We start from the raw sequence: 17,817 nt of genomic DNA on the forward strand, positions 1-17,817 counted from the left end.
GGTCTTAAAGGTGCTACTGGACTCTGATTTTATTGTCCTAAATCCACTAGAGGGAGTGAAAGAGTCAGGGTGTTCCTTACAAGGAAGAAAAGGTGCAATTTCCCCATGCCTGAGGCTGCAGGGAGGAGCCCTCTCCCCTCACAAGCGGCAGCACTCCTTTGCATAAAAACTATATCTAATAATTTAGGTATTCTGCTGCTAATGGTGTCCTCGTGCCTTCCACCTGGGGAATGAAAAGATACCAGAGACATCTGGGAAGAACAGCAGATCTTCCCACCCAGCACAGCAGCCAGAACTGCCTGGCCAGAAGCCAGAAAGACGGAGGCCCCGGTCTGCCCAAGGACAGCAGGCCTCCTTTGTCCACTAGTCCTGGGGGCCGTTGGAGGTGTTGAAGGGTTGCTCCAAAGATGATCTCTGTTATAGCTATTCCCACAAATGCAAGTGTCACAAGGGGGGATCACACAGCCAGAGATGGGAACACTCCCTCCCTCCTTCAGTAAAAAAGGAATTATTTTTGACATTGTTGTTTAAACTGATTAGGATACACTTCAACTAACAGTGCCTTCCTAGGCAGAGTTACCCAGAGTTACTTGTTGAAATCGAGGGGCTTAAACGGAGGTAAATCTGCTTAGGATGGCACTGTAAGTCTATACAAAAGGCAGCTTTAAGCCACAGACAATGATTATGGCGACCTTTTAACTGGAAGGGAGCCTCTTGTGGCGCAGAGTGGTAAGTGGCAGAAATGCTGTCTGAAGCTGTCTGCCCATGAAGTGGGGAGTTCAATCCCAGCAGCCGGCTCAAGGTTGACTCAGCCTTCCATCCTTCCGAGGTCGCTAAAATGAGTACCCAGCTGGCTTGCTGGGGGGTAAACGGTGATGACTGGGGAAGGCACTGGCAAACCACCTTGTACTGAGTCTGCCATGAAAACGCTGGAGGGCGTCACCCCAAGGGTCAGACATGACTCGGTGCTCTAGCTTTACCTTTTGAACTAGAAGTGCTGCCGCGGATCCTCAGCACAGGGTGGCCATTGCAGGAGGGAGGGAGCCCAGCAACAAAGGAACCGCGGTGGGCACGCTCCTGCACGCAAGGAGGGCTCGCTGGGCTGCACATGCAAGCCGCGTGTCCTGGAGGGGCGGCCTCATGCAGACAGCGGGAATGAAAGGGGGCCGCTTACCCACGCGGCCTCCTTGCTGCCTGCTGCTCCGTCTCCTGCTTTTCGGCTCTGTGTCCTTTGCATCTCGCTGCCCGCTTTGCTGCCTGACTGCTTCCTGTAGTCTCCTGGCCTTCAGGCTCCTTCCGCTGGGTTGAAGCCAAGCAGAATGGCAGTGCTAAAGGGCCAGGTGGCGTGGCTGGGAGTGGTCTCTGGCACCCCCCCCCCCACTTTTGGGGGTCTGCTTGGCAGTGCGCCCGTAGAGGCAGCGGCAACAGCAGCAGGGACGGTTCTTCTCTTTCCTGGACCATTGCTTTACTGGGCCATGGGGAGATGGCCCCATTGACAAAGCCCAGTGGGAAGGCAGGGAGCCGCAAGAAGGGGTCCTCATTGGCTTCCAGGACGGCTCGCACAGCGGCTGCCAGGGTGGTCCATGGGACTTGGGCGCACACGAGGTGCAGCGGGGAGAGCGTTTGCTGTCCCTGCGGTTCAGACGGCCAGGGGAGTGACTGGAGGCACAGCGGAATCCCACCACCAGGCCTCCCCCACGGCTGCCATACAGTCACTTTATGGGGGGGCCTGCAGGGCGGAGCCAGACTCTCTCTGTCTCCGAGGGACAGTTCTGCAGATGGCAGCAACTCTGGATCTGGGGGAGTACGTTGGGCTCTCCCTCCTCCATGCAGGAGGGCTTGTCAGGGGCCTTGCCCCCGAGGGAGGAGCCCAGGGGATCTGCTTGGGAGCCTGCAGGGTCAGACCGGCCACACCGAACGGCCATGAGCCCCGGGGGGCCCCTGGATGATTCTCAAGGGGGGGGGGGGGTCCTGGCATTGGCCTCCCTATCCTTCCACTTTTGCCTGGCTCCCAGACTTTCCCCATCACCCTGGGCCTTCAGTTGGGGGCCCGGATTTTACTTGGCCCAACTTCCACAAGGGAGGAGTTAGCTGGCATGGCACCTCTTACCCATGCCCTGCTGTTGGCCCCTGGAGTTTGGGGGGTGGGGGGTGGGGGCTGCCTCCTTCCTTTGCCTTCCTGATTTTTTCCATGGATGGGGCCAGAGCACATATGGGGTCTTCTTTGGGACAGGGCCAGCAGGTCAGTAAGGTTGATGTGCATTCAGCGGAGCCCACATCCAGCTTGCAGGCTGGAGAGTCGCAGCTGCTGGTTCTGCCAGGCAGAATAAGGAAGGGGTGGCACCTAATTCTCTGAAAAGGGGGCAGCGGGGTTCTTTTGAGGTATCTCCCACTGCACATAAGAGGCCCAGTAATGCTCAGGATACAGAACTCTACAGATTCTATGATTCTATGATTCAATGGGATGAAATTAATTCAAAAGAAATTCCATCTAAACATCCGGGAGAAGTTCCTGACAGTTAGAGCGGTTTCTCAGTAGAACAGGCTTCCTCGGGAGGTGGTGGGTTCTCCTTCTTTGGAAATTTTTAAACAGAGGCTGGAGAGCCATCTGACGGAGAGGTTGATTCTGTGAAGGTTCAAGGGGGTGGCAGGTGACAGTGGATGAGAGAGGGTTGGGAGTGTCCTGCATAGTGCAGGGGGCTGGACTAGATGACGCAAGGAGGTCCCTTCCAACTCTATGATTCTATGATTCTAATCACCACCGTGTGATGGTAGGTGAATTCCCTCCAGGCCAGGTTGGATACTGCAGATTTTTGGTGGAGGGATCACTTGGAAATGAAATTGAGGACACCATGGGTGGGCAGGTAGTTGTGAGTTCCTGCATTGTGCAGGGGGTTAGACCAGATGACCTTGGAGGTCCCTTCCAACTCTATGATTCTAATCACCACCATGTGATGGTAGGTGAATTCCCTCCAGGCCAGGTTGGATACTGCAGATTTTTGGTGGAGGGATCACTTGGAAATGAAATTGAGGACACCATGGGTGGGCAGGTAGTTGTGAGTTCCTGCATTGTGCAGGGGGTTAGACCAGATGACCTTGGAGGTCCCTTCCAACTCTATGATTCATAGAATCATAGAGTTGGAAGTGACCTCCTGGGTCATCTGGTCCAACCCCCTGCACAATGCAGGACACTCACAACCCTATTGTCAACCAGTTATTGATCCATCTGACAGAATTAGGATCCATACCGTATTTAACCAGATTGTCATCACGAATATTATATGAAACCTTGTCAAACACTTTACTGAAATCTAGATAAACAATGTCCATAGCATTCCCCTGATCCAGCAAGGTTTTTCTCGAAAAAAGAGATAAGGTTGGTCTGACATGACTTGTTCTTGCGAAACCCATGCTGAGTCTTAGAAATCATAGCTCTCTTTTCCAGCTGCTCAAGAACCAAGTGTTTGAAGATTTATTCCAACAGTTTGCCAGCTTCAGATGTCAAGCTGATTGGTTGGTAGTTACCCAGATCCTCCTTTTCCCTTTCTAGAATCTCCTGATGGCCCCTGGGGTTTGGCCACTATGTGATCTGAAGTGTTGGACTGGATATATACAACCAGTCTTGAAGAGGATAAGGGGAATACATCCAGTCTTGAAGAGGATAAGGGGATTGACCTCATTGCGGAACCTCTGCAGACAGTTAGGAAAAAGACTCAACGACGTAGAGCGAGACAGTTCTTGGGACCTTTGGAGCTCCAAAATAGATTTCTGGCCCTTGCCGAGGAGGTGCAAGTGTAAACGAGGGAACAGGTCCCAAAACGAAGTCTAAGACAAAATGAAGAGGCCACGGGGATAGAAGGAAATGGTGTTGAGAAGAAAATAAAAAAGAGAGTACTGGTAATTCATAGAATCATAGAATCGGAAGGGGCCATACAGGCCATCTAGTCCAACCCCCTGCTCAACGCAGGATCAGCCCAGAGCATCCTAAAGCATCCAAGAAAAGTGTGTATCCAACCTTTGCTTGAAGACTGCCAGTGAGGGGGAGCTCACCACCTCCTTAGGTAGCCTATTCCACTGCTGAACTACTCTGAATGTGAAATTTCTTTTCCTGATATCTAGCCTATATCGTCGTACTTGTAATTTAAACCCATTACTGCCTGTCTCATTTGCCCATTTTTCCATTGTGTTCAGATCTCGTTGAACCCTGTCTCTATCTTCCGGAGTATTTGCCAGTCCTCCCAATTTGGTGTCATCTGCAAACTTGATGAGTAGTCCCTCCACCCCCTCATCTAGATCATTAATAAATACGTTAAAAAGTACCGGGCCGAGCACCGAGCCCTGAGGTACCCCACTACTCACCTCTCTCCAGTCTGATGAAACACCATTGACAACAACTCTTTGAGTGCGGTTCTCTAACCAATTCCCTATCCACCTAACTATCTGAAAATCCAGATTGCAGTCCTTCAACTTATCCATCAGAACATCATGGGGAACCTTGTCAAAAGCTTTACTAAAATCCAAGTAAATGACATCAACCGAATTTCCCCGATCCAGCAAACCTGTTTGTTGTTGTTATGTGCGAAGTCGTGTCCGACCCATCGCGACCCCATGGACAATGATCCTCCAGGCCTTCCTGTCCTCTACCATTCCCCGGAGTCCATTTAAGTTTGCACCTACTGCTTCAGTGACTCCATCCATCCACCTCATTCTCTGTCATCCCCTTCTTCTTTTGCCCTCGATCTCTCCCAGCATTAGGCTCTTCTCCAAGGAGTCCTTCCTTCTCATGAGGTGGCCAAAATATTTGAGTTTCATCTTCAGGATCTGGCCTTCTAAAGAGCAGTCAGGGCTGATCTCCTCTAGGACTGACTGGTTTGTTCGCCTTGCAGTCCAAGGGACTCGCAAGAGTCTTCTCCAGCACCAGAGTTCAAAAGCCTCAATTCTTTGACGCTCGGCCTTCCTTATGGTCCAACTTTCGCAGCCATACATTGCAACTGGGAAGACCATAGCCTTGACTAAACGCACTTTTGTTGGCAGGGTGATGTCTCTGCTTTTTAGGATGCTGTCTAGATTTGCCATAGCTTTCCTCCCCAGGAGCAAGCGTCTTTTAATTTCTTTGCTGCAGTCCCCATCTGCAGTGATCTTGGAGCCCAGGAAAATAAAATCTGTCACTATCTCCATTTCTTCCCCCTCTATTTGCCAGGAATTGAGAGGGCCGGATGCCATGATCTTTGTTTTCTTGATGTTGAGTTTCAAGCCAACTTTGGCACTCTCCTCCTTCACCCGCATCAACAGGCTCTTTAGTTCCTCTTCACTTTCTGCCATTAGAGTGGTATCATCTGCATATCTGAGGTTGTTGATATTTCTCCCTGCAATCTTGATCCCAATTTGTGACTCCTCTAATCCCGCATTTCTCATGATGTGCTCTGCATACAAGTTAAATAGGCAAGGCGACAGTATACAGCCTTGCCGAACTCCTTTCTCAATTTTGAACCAGTCAGTGATTCCATGTTCAGTTCTCACTGTTGCTTCTTGACCTGCATATAAATTTCTCAAGAGACAAATAAGATGCTCTGGTATTCCCATCTCTTTAAGAACTTGCCACAATTTGTTGTGTTCCACACAATCAAAGGCTTTAGCATAGTCAATGAAGCAGAAGTAGACGTTCTTCTGGTACTCCCTAGCTTTCTCCATGATCCAGCGTATGTTGGCAATTTGATCTCTAGTTCCTCTGCCTCTTCGAAATCCTGCCTGTACTTCTGGAAGTTCTCGGTCCACATATTGCTGGAGCCTAGCTTGTAGGATTTTGAGCATAACTTTGCTAGCATGAGAAATTAGTGCGATGGTGCGGTAGTTTGAACATTCTTTGGCATTGCCCTTCTTTGGGATTGGAATGTAAACTGACCTTTTCCAATCCTGTGGCCATTGTTGAGTTTTCCAAATTTGCTGGCATATTGAGTGTAGCACTTTTACTGCATCGTCCTTTAAGATTTTGAATAGTTCAACTGGAATGCTGTCACTACCACTAGCTTTATTGTTGCTCAGCCTTCCTAAGGCCCATTTGACTTCACATTCCAGGATGTCTGGCTCCAGGTCAGTAACTACCCCATTGTGGTCATCAGGGATGTTAAGCTCGCTCTTGTATAGTTCTTCTGTATAATTTTGCCACCTTTGTTTGATCTCTTCTGCTTCTGTGAGGTCCCTACCATTTTGGTCCCTTATCATACCCATCTTTGCATGAAACGTTCTCTTCATATCTCCAATTTTCTTGAAAAGATCTCTGGTCCTCCCCATTCTATTGTTTTCTTCTATTTGTTTGCACTGTTCATTTAAGAAGGCATTCTTATCTCTTCTAGCTTTTCTCTGGAATTCTGCATTCAATTGGGTGTATCTTTCTCTTTCTCCCTTGCCTTTCACTTCCCTTCTCTCCTTAGCTATTTGTAAAGCTTCCTCAGACAGCCATTTTGATTTCTTGCATTTCTTTTTCTTTGGGATGGTTTTAGTTGCTACCTCTTGTACAATGTTGCGAACCTCCGTCCATAGTTCTTCAGGCACTCTGTCTATCAGATCTAATTCCTTAAATCTATTTGTCACCTCCACTGTGTATTCGTCAGGGATATGATTTAGTTCATACCTGAGTGGCCTAGTGCTTTTCCCTACTTTCTTCAATTTAAGCCTAAATTTTGCAACAAGAAGCTCATGATCTGAACCACAATCAGCTCCTGGTCTTGTTTTTATTGACTGGATAGAACTTTTCCATCTTTGGCTGCAGAGCACATAGTCAATCTGATTTCTGTGTTGACCGTCTGGTGATCTCCATGTGTAGAGTCGTCTCTTGGGTTGCTGGAAAAGAGTGTTTGCTATGACCATTGTATTCTCTTGACAAAATTCTACCAGCCTGTGCCCTGCTTCATTTTGTACTCCAAGGCCAAACTTGCCTGTTATCCCGGTTATCTTTTGGCTTCCTACTTTAGCATTCCAATCCCCCATTATGATAAGCACATCATTTTTTGGCGTTGCTTCTAGAAGGTGTTGTAGGGCTTCATAGAACTGATCAACTTCATCCTCTTCAGCAGCAGTGGTTGGGGCGTAGACCTGGATCACTGTGATGTTGAATGGTTTGCCTTGGATTCGAACTGAGATCATTCTGTCATTTTGGGGATTGTATCCCAAGACTGCTTTTCCTACTCTCTTATTGATTATGAATGCTACTCCATTTCTTCTGCGAGATTCTTGTCCACAGTAGTATACCTGATGGTCATCTGAATTAAATTCACCCATTCCTGTCCATTTTAGTTCACTGATTCCTAAAATGTCGATGTTCAGTCTTCTCATTTCTTGTTTAACCACGTCCAGCTTGCCTTGATTCATGGATCTGACGTTCCAGGTTCCTATGGAATAAAAATCTTTACAGCATCGGACTGTCTTTTCGCCACCAGTTACTTCCACAACTGAGCGTCCTTTCGGCTTTGGCCCAGCCGCTTCATTCATTCTGGCGCTACTCGTACTAGCCGTCTGCTCATCCCCAGTAGCATATTGGACACCTTCCGACCTGAGGGGCTCATCTTCCAGCGTCATATCGTTATGCCTATTGGAACTGTCCATAGAGTTTTCATGGCAAAGATACTGGAGTGGTTTGCCATTGCCTTCTCCAGTGGATCACCTTTTGTCAGAGCTCTCAGCTATGACCTGTCCGTCTTGGGTGGCCCTGCACGGCATAGCTCATAGCTTCACTGAACTACGCAAGCCCCCTTGCCACAACAAGGCAGCGATCCTTGAAGGGGGGCAAACCTGTTACTTGGTCAAAAAAGGAAACCAGGTTGGTCTGGCAGGACCTGTTGGAGACAAATCCATGCTGACTTCCTTGGATCACTATATTGTCCTCCAGATGTTTGCAGATTGCTCCCTTTAATATCTGCTCCATTATCTTCCCCACAACAGAGGTCAGACTCACTGGTCTGTAGTTTCCCGGGTCATCCTTCCTCCCTTTTTTGAAGATCGGAATAACGTTTGCTCTTTTCCAGTCCTCCGGGACATCTCCAGTCCTTAAAAAGGTTATGAAGATGATGGACAAGGGCTGTGCAAGTTCTCTGGAAAGTTCTTTGAGTACTCTCGGGTGCATTTCATCTGGACCAGGGGATTTGAACTCATCCAGTGCAGCTAAATGCCTCTCGACAACCTCTCTATCCATGTTAACCTGCCACCCAGACACTATCCTTTGGCTACGGCCATCTCTAGATGTGCCTAAACCCTTTGACCTGTGGGAAAAAACAGATGTAAAATAGGCACTAAGCCTTTCTGCTTTCTTGGCATCCTCCGTTAGAGTTTGTCCATCTGCACCCAACAGTGGGCCTATTGCCTCCTTTACTTTACGTTTGCTTCTCACATAACTGAAAAATCTTTTCTTGTTACAATGGGCTTCCCTGGACAATCTTAGCTCACTCTCAGCTTTGGCCTTTCTACAGTGCCTAGTAACCTGTAGGTACTCTTCTTTAGAGCTCTGTCCTTCCCTCCATTTCCTGAACATTATCCTTTTCTTTCTTAGTTCCTCTTGAAGTTCTGTGTTCATCCAAATAGGCTTCTTAGAGCCCCTGCAGTGTTTTCGTCTATCTGGGATACTCATTGATTGAGCATGCAATAGCTCTTGTTTGAGTAGCGCCCACCCTTCACATGCTCCCTTCCCTTCCCTTCCAGCATTCTCGTCCATGGTATGACACTCATATGGTTGTTGACAATGTTGTTTCATCAGACTGGAGAGAGGTGAGTAGCGGGGTACCTCAGGGCTCGGTGCTTGGTCCGGTACTTTTTAACATATTTATTAATGATCTAGATGAGGGGGTGGAAGGACTACTCATCAAGTTTGCAGATGACATCAAATTGGGAGGACTGGCAAATACTCCAGAAGATAGAGACAGAGTTCAACGAGATCTGAACACAATGGAAAAATGGGCAAATGAGAACAAGATGCGATTTAATAAAGATAAGTGTAAAGTTCTGCATCTGGGTCAGAAAAATGAAAAGCATGCCTACTGGATGGGGGATATGCTTCTAGGTAACACTGTGTGGACGAGACCTTGGGGTATTTGTGGATTGTAAACTAAACATGAGCAGGCAGTGTGATGCAGTGGTAAAAAAGGCAAATGCCTATTCCACTGCTGAACTACTCTGACTGTGAAAATTTTTTTTCCTGATATCTAGCCTATATCGTTGTATTTGTAGTTTAAACCCAATACTGCGTGTCCTTTCCTCCTCCAACATCCTGCCTTGCTCCAAGTGACAACCTTTCAAATACTTAAAGAGGGCTATCATGTCCCCTCTCCTTTTCTCCAGGCTGAACATTCCCAAGTCCCTCGACCTATCACTGGGGCCTGCCTGGGCCCTGGCGCTGGTGATCCCCTCTGCCAACAGCACCACAGGCTCGGGCATGTCATGGCAGCAGGCCGGCACGGAGGAGTGCCAAGGGGGTGGCCGAGAGGTGGCTAGCAGAGGGAGGCTTCAGCTTTTGTCAGCAGAAGCCCACCCCGTCACCCTTAAAAGGAGACTTCCAAGGGCGCTGCTGCTGTTCCAGATGTCCTGTTGCTGGGGAGGTGTCCTGCTGGGGGCTGGGGGAAGGGCTCCTTCAACCAACTCTTGCACAGGTGTTGAGACCAATGTTTCATTCAAGGGAGATTCTTTTGTGTGCATCCCCAGGTCCTATCTGGAGGCTGGCATCCCTGCTCTTGGGGGTGCCACTGGACTCACACCTTGTTCTGCTGCACACCAGCCTGGCAGCCCACCTGAGTCTTGCACGGGTGTTTTTAGGCACTCATCAGCCTTGTACCTACTTGGCCTGTGGAAGAAGGCTGCTGGCAGTTAAGGGACTGCCCAGCGGTGGCTGCCAAAAGACAGACAGAGGAGAGCTTGGAGGTGAGCTGAGAGGTCCCTTCCAACTCTATTATTCTAGGATTCAGTGATTCTATTCTATGATTCTAGCGCTCAGGGCCTTGAAGGCCTTGGATGGGGTCTACAGCTGCCTGGTCCTGGCAGTGATGTGGAAAGCAGGGGGCCACAGCTGGGGGGGGGGCGTACCAGAGCTCTTCTGAAACTCCTGGTTTGATTGCACTGCAGCCTCTTGCAAAGGCTCCTCGTGAGCCATAGTCTTGCCAGGGGCATGAATGCATCTGTCAACAGTAGGCAGGGCTGGGCTCATGTCATGGGCGGAGGTGAAGCTGGAGCTGCTCAAGTGCCAAGTCAGCAAAGCCCTGGGGCCTGCAATGCCCAGCCTCCAAAGGGAGAGGCTGCTGACGGGTACCAGAGGCTGCTAAGCCCGTTGCTGCCTGAGCCGCACCCCCCCACCCCCCAAGGACACAAGGAAAGATAGCTCAGGCTGAAGCAGCTGTCAGAGTGGGACTCAGAGGGCCAAAATGCTCATCTGCCCTTCACATGCCTCTTCTGCATTGCCATGTGCTCTGCAGGTGAGTGGCAGGGGGGCTGTCTCGACCCGGCAGGGAGTCCTCACTTGGAATGCCCATTCCCAGAGCTTCTCCTTCATAAGCTGCCTTGGGCTTCCTCCCACCCCAGCGCGAGCAGACGGCTGCTAAACAACTGGCTGTTGCTATAGTGCGATATCATTGGAGTATTATTGTAAAATATATGTGGGTTCAAGAACCACATGACACTGGAATGGCTGCGGCTCTTTTTAATTTTGGACATACATGACACAACAGCACGACTCTCTGAGAGCCCCACGAAGACCCATGCCTACAACTGGGCATGTGATAACTGTGATAACAAGGGGCGGATCAGGACAGATAGCCATTGGCACAGACTCCTTGACTGATGCAAGCTGATTGGATGTCATGGTGGCTGCGACGGTTAGAGTCCAAGTACACCTGATCCTCCCTTGGACCATGTGCCTGGTCCTATGTAGGATTGCCCACATACACAACGCCCCTCCACTCTAAAGAAGTCACTAAGCAGGTACCAGGGGGCTGTACGAGTCCTTGTAGATGGATGGAGCTCGGAAGCCACAGTAAGGGCTGGCAAAATGGGCGCAACGGGCTGGAGAGGCACCATGCAGTGACTGCCATGGCTGGCTGGGCACTGGGGGTGGCTGGCATTGGAGGTGACTCACCTGCCTCTTCTTCTGGCCCATGGAGGGGAGCGGGCCTGGCAGTGGTCTGATGGAACCATTGGCTCCCGGAACGCAGTGGCGTACCTGGTCCACGTGTCTGTGCATCAGGTGGCCTTGTGGTGTCTCCACCTGATAGGAGATATGTCCGATTGCTAGTGTGATCATTGCTGGCACCCATATTGGACTGGCCCCATAATTCTAGGTGTAGTCTTGATAATCCAGAATGAATTGTCGAGGTGCAGTGGCTGGCTCATGCTGGCTAGAATCCCGGATCGTGCCATGGTCGGGGTGCAGGTGGTCCCAGAGGGTATGGATCCTCCTGCCCATGAGTAGCTGTGCGGGGCTCTTACCCATTTCCAACAATGGCTTAACATGCTGGCATAATTCCTGGGTGTTCCTTGTGCAGTACTTCTAGGATTGGCCAGCGTAGTTTAAGTGGGGCTACCACTCAGTGGTCACACAGCAGGCAGCCCTGGTGAGATGACAGTTCTGTCTGTCGGTCCGTAAAGGGAGGAAAATCCGAGTCCTGATTACCACTCGGCCATCCCCTCCACATCCAGTTGAGGATGCGATAGAATAGAATCATAGAATCATAGAATCATAGAATTGGAAGGGGCCATACAGGCCATCTAGTCCAACCCCCTGCTCAACGCAGGATCAGCCCTAAGCATTCTAAAGCATCCAAGAAAAGTATGTATCCAACCTTTGTTTGAAGACTGCAAGTGAAGGGGAGCTCACCACCTACTTAGGCAGCCTATTCCCCTGCTGAACTACTCTGACTGTGAAATTTCTTTCCTTTTTCTGACCCAGATGCAGAACTTTACATTTATCTTTATTAAATTGTATCTTGTTCTTATTTGTCCATTTTTCCATTGTGTTCAGATCTCATTGAACCCTGTCTCTATCTTCCGGAGTATTTGCCAGTCCTCCCAATTTGGTGTCATCTGCAAACTTGATGAGTAGTCCTTCTACCCCCTCATCTAGATCATTAATAAGTATGTTAAAAAGTACCGGACCGAGCACCGAGCCCTGAGGTACCCCGCTACTCACCTCTCTCCAGTCTGATGAAACACTATTGACAACAACTCTTTGAGTGCGGTTCTCTAACCAATTCCCTATCCACCTAACTATCTGAAAATCCAGATTGCAGTCCTTCAATTTATCCATCAAAACATCATGGGGAACCTTATCAAAAGCTTTACTAAAATCCAAGTAAACGACATCAACCAAATTTCCACGATCCAGCAAACCTGTTTCTCGATCAAAAAAGGAAACCAGGTTGGTCTGACAGGACCTGTTGGAGACAAATCCATGCTGACTTCCTTGGATCACCATATTGTCCTCCAGATGTTTGCAGATTGCTCCCTTTAATATCTGCTCCATTATCTTCCCCACAACAGAGGTCAGACTCACTGGTCTGTAGTTTCCCGGGTCATCCTTCCTCCTTTTTTTGAAGATCGGAATAACGTTTGCTCTCTTCCAGTCCTCCAGGACATCTCCAGTCCTTAAAAAGGTCCCGAAGATGATGGACAGGGCTTGTGCAAGTTCTCCTGAAAGTTTTTTTGAGCACTCTGCAAAAGAAGAGACCATCTTTTGCAGACCGGGCGGCAATGTCCATGGAGAACAGCAGCGGTTCTGGAAATGAATCGATCTGTAGAATGAATCCAGCGGTTGTGGTGTCCTCACCAAGATCAGGCAGCAACAGGCAGCTGAGGGCATCGGTGTGACCAATGGTCTTTCCCAGGCGGTGCTCCATTCTGGAAGTCGTATATCGCAGCAACGTTGGTGAGAGGATCTGGGTGTCTGGCGGTCCATCGTGAAGAGGCCAAGGAGGGGTTTGTAATCAGTGCTCATCGTAAACCTCTGACTGTACAGATAATCATGGAATTTCTTAATTCCAGCCACGATGGCAAGGGGCTCTTTGTTGATCTGGGCGTAGGTGTGCTCAGCCAATGACATGGTCCACGAGTCGAATGCGACTGAGGCCTCCCGTCTGTTGGGAAGGTGGTGACTGAGGACGGCCCAGACGCCGTGCTGTGAGGCATTGCAGGTGAGGTCAACAGGTAGCATCTCATCACAGTGAGCCAAGATCCTCTCATAGGTCAGGAGGTGCTTGATGGTGGAGAAAGCAGACTTCTGAGCGGGATCCTATACCCATGGCATCTTCTCCTGTGATCATGGCATTATTGGGGAGGAATCATTGTAAAAATTAACCAGCCCCAGGAAGGCTTGCAGGTCATGCTTGGACTGCGGTGGTGGAGCTTGCTGGATAGCCTTGACCTTTTTGGGAGTCGGGTGGATGCCGGCCATGTCGATAAGGAATTGCAGGAACTCCACAGATGAAACTCTGATGTCGCATCTCTCCCACTTCACTTTGAGCCCGGCAGTTGGGAAGTGGCTAAGAACCTCTTCGGTGCTCCCGGCAAGCAAGACATCATCAACGTATAGGAACCCACAACTACCTGCCCACCCACCGTGATCCCAATTTCACGCCCAAGTGATCCCTCCACCAAAAATCTCCAGAATTCACCTACCATACTACACTGGCGATCAGCAATTCCCCACAAGAGACAAACACTTGCACATCCTTTCCTGCCCACCCACTCATAATTTTGCCAGGTATAGACGTCAAGCTGAGGGATTAGTACTTACCCAGATCCTCCTTTTTGCCCTTCTTAAAGTTGGGGACAACATTTGATTGCCTCCAGTCTTCTGACTGGATCGCCATGTGGCTGGGCCTGACCCCCTAACCCGAGAGGTGTGTTGCTTGCCAAGGGCGAAAATTAAAGATGTTTCAGAAAGGCTGCCCAAACTCCTCAAATCTATGGATCGCTACCCATTTGTGATGGTCCATGTGGGAACGAATGACATGTCCCTGAGTACCATCGCTCCTATTAAAAAAGACTATCAAGATCTGGGGAGGAAGCTCAAGCAAATGGGGGCACAAGTGGTATTCTCTTCAATCTTGCCTGTCAAGGGAAGAGGAATGCGTCGGGAGAGGAAGATAATGGAGGTGAATCACTGGCTGCGTAGTTGGTGCCGGCAGGAGAGATTTGGTTTCTGGGACCATGGGATAGGCTTTCTTGAGGAAGGCCTACTAGCACCTGATGGACTGATGGACTGCACTTATCGAAACTGGGGAAGAATGTGTTTGGCAGGAACCTGGGGAGATTCATCAGGAGAGCTTTAAACTAAAGCCACTAGGGGAAGGAGACGATCAACATAGGGAGTGTATGGAAGGAAAACTATCGGAGGCAGCCCAACCGGCAAGGCCAGCTCATAGGGAACCAAAAGTAAAAGGATTCAGATGTCTTTATACTAACGCCCGAAGCATGGGCAATAAAAAGGAAGAGCTGGAACTTCTCATGCTGATGGAAAGGTATGATCTAGTAGGCATCACAGAAACTTGGTGGAATGATTCTCATGACTGGAATGTAATGGTGGATGGATATGAACTGTTCAGAAAAAACAGAAATTGAAGTCACCCATGATGACAAGGTCCTGCCGCTTGGATATTTTCTCAAGCTGCTCACAAAGTGCAGCATCCACATCCTCTCGTTGGTCAGGCGGTCGGTAGCAGACACCAACCACTACACTGTTTGTTTTCCCCTCGCTTATTTTCACCCAGATGCTTTCCACTGTAGATATGCTCTCCTTCACTAGAATTTCCTGACAGGTAAGCCCTTTCCTCACATACAGTGCCACTCCTCCACCTCTTTGATCTATTCTGTTTTTTCTAAACAGTTCATATCCATCCACCATTACATTCCAGTCATGAGAATCATTCCACCAAGTTTCTGTGACGCCTACTAGATCATACCTTTCCATCAGCATGAGAAGTTCCAGCTCTTCCTTTTTATTGCCCATGCTTCGGGCGTTAGTATAAAGACATCTGAATCCTTTTACTTTTGGTTCCCTATGCCGGTTGGGCTGCCTCCGATCGTTTTCCTTCCATACACTCCCTATGTTGATCGTCTCCTTCCCCTAGTGGCTTTAGTTTAAAGCTCTCCTGATGAATCTCCCCAGGTTCCTGCCAAACACATTCTTCCCCAGTTTTGATAAGTGCAGTCCATCAGGTGCTAGTAGGCCTTCCTCAAGAAAGTCTATCCCATGGTCCCAGAAACTTTCTGCTTTCTCTGCATCTTTCGTTAGAGTTTGTCCATCCGCACCCAACAGTGGGCCTATTGCCTCCTTTACGTTTGCTCCTCACATAACTGAAAAATCTTTTCTTGTTACAATGGGCTTCCCTGGCCAATCTTAGCTCACTCTCAGCTTTGGCCTTTCTGATGATTGATCTACAGTGCCTAGTAACCTGTAGGCACTCTTCTTTAGAGCTCTGTCCTTCCCTCCATTTCCTGAACATTATCCTTTTCTTTCTTAGTTCCTCTTGAAGTTCTCTGTTCATCCAAATAGGCTTCTTAGAGCCCCTGCAGTGTTTTCGTCTTTCTGGGATAGTCATTGATTGAGCATGCAATAGCTCTTGTTTGAGTAGCGCCCACCCTTCACATGCTCCCTTCCCTTCCCTTCCAGCATTCTCGTCCATGGTATGACACTCATCATGTCTCTGAGTTTATTAAAGTTTGCCCTACGAAAATCCAACACCGGCGTCTGGCTACAAGCTTCCTTGGCTCCCCATCTCAAACGGAATTCTATGAGGTCATGGTCACTTCCCCCTAGGGTCCCCACCTCCTTCACCTCATCCACCAACTCTTGCCTGTTGGTCAGTATTAAGTCCAGTATGGCTGAACCTCTTGTGGGTTCATCTACCATGATGTTTTACTTCAGGTTCGAATCCCGAGTCCCGGGGGGGGGGGGGCATAGATCTATATTATCAGCCCCAGCCTCAACCATAAACCTGGCGGAAGAGCTCCGTTTTGCAGGCCCTGCGGAATGTTGAAAGCTCTCCCGGGAGGTCATTCCACCAGGTCGGGGCCAGGACCGAAAAGGCCCTGGCCCTGGTCGAGGCCAGGTGTGCTTCCCTAGGGCCGGGAATGATCTGACAGAGAGGCTGATTCTGTGAAGGTTCAAGGGGGTGGCAGGTGACAGGGGATGAGTCATATGGTTGGGAGTGTTCTGCATAGTGCAGGGGGTTGGACTAGATGACCCAGGAGGTACCTTCCAACTTTATGATTCTATGATAAAATCACATAAAACAGAAGGGGGAAAAACAATCCTGTATCCTGGCAATAGAACTAACCTAATTCTACCCTTCCCTCTCTGCACACCCGACCACAGCTTATGTGGAGACTTCCACGGCAGAGGGAACCTGGCTTCACACCCTTTCTCCTTGGCCAGCCGCCAGGCGAAGGAATGTGTAATTAGGAAGCCGGCGGAAGAAGGAGCCTGCTATCGGGAGGAGGCAGGCTGACACCCTCACTCAAGCTGACATGGCGCCACCCCCATGCCCAGCCAGCTGGCTCCCCGGTTCATGCTCGGAGGCGAGAGCCTGGGCCCCGGCTGGGAAGGCTCAGCATGCAACTGGGTGATGACTGTTCCCTGAAGGATGAGCCTGGCAGAGCATAGAATCATAGAATCATAGAATCATAGAATCATAGAATCATAGAATCATAGAATCATAGAATCATAGAATCATAGAATCATAGAGTTGGAAGGGGCCATACAGGCCATCTAGTCCAACCCCCTGCTCAACGCAGGATCAGCCCAGAGCATCCTAAAGCACCCAAGAAAAGTGTGTATCCAACCTTTGCTTGAAGACTGCCAGTGAGGGGGAGCTCACCACCTCCTTAGGCAGCCTATTCCACTGCTGAGCACCTTTGGGCCTCCCCCTGGGGGGGCCACTTTGTAGCCCAGATCCAAAGGACGCATAGTGAGGCTACGTGCCTGGTTGCACGACGCTGGCCGTCTTGGCTTTATTGGAATGATGCCCACTCCGCCTGGAGCCCCCCAAAAGAGCATGACCGGGCCCAGAAGGCCCAGGCTGAGATACCTGTGCCTTTTTAGTGGCTGCTTGGGGCACCCAGAAATGACTGGAGGAGTGGCGAGAAAGAGAGGCCAGATTGAAGAAGCAGCTCTAGCCCAGCCATTTGGGGGGGGAGCATCATCTGGACATGGAATTGGGGTCATCTAGTCCAACTCCCTGCCTCTCTGGACACAAGGCATCGGGCGGAGCCAAGGCAGCCTGCCCCCTGCAGCCCAGAAGCTCACGGGGGGGAGGGGCATGGATTGACCCTAGAGCTGGCTTCTGGCACTTGAAGATGATCCTGAGCTCCAGCCCCTGCCCCCTCCCTGCCCCTTGCAGCCCTGGGACTTGTGAGGCTCAGGGGGAGGCCTTTGGCAGCAGGAGGAGAAGATGCAGCTCCTTCCACAGGATGGGCTACGCAAGAGGTGAGCAGAAGGAGGTGAGCTAGCACCTACCTCCTCCTTGTAGCAACCCCAGTCTCCCATCAAAGTGCTAAGCCAGGCCGGCCCCACTTAGACCCCCAGTCCTGATGAGCCTAAGGCGGGCTGCTTGGAGGAGGAAGAGGAGGATACAGAAAGAGAGAGAGAGAGAGAGAGAGAGAGGAATTGGCGCCACCTGGTCATGATGACGATCCAGGGCTTGAGGCTGAGGGGTGGAGCAACTACAAGACAAAAGTCCTGGTGGCAACTTGAAGATTAGCAACATTTCTTTCAACAGGAACACAAGCTTTCTTTTCTGACTCAGAGCTCACTTCTGCAGAGAGTTGAGAGGAAATCATACCAGGAAT

Source organism: Paroedura picta, chromosome 4 (genome assembly GCF_049243985.1).
Source record: "Paroedura picta isolate Pp20150507F chromosome 4, Ppicta_v3.0, whole genome shotgun sequence".
Lineage (NCBI taxonomy): Eukaryota > Metazoa > Chordata > Lepidosauria > Squamata > Gekkonidae > Paroedura > Paroedura picta.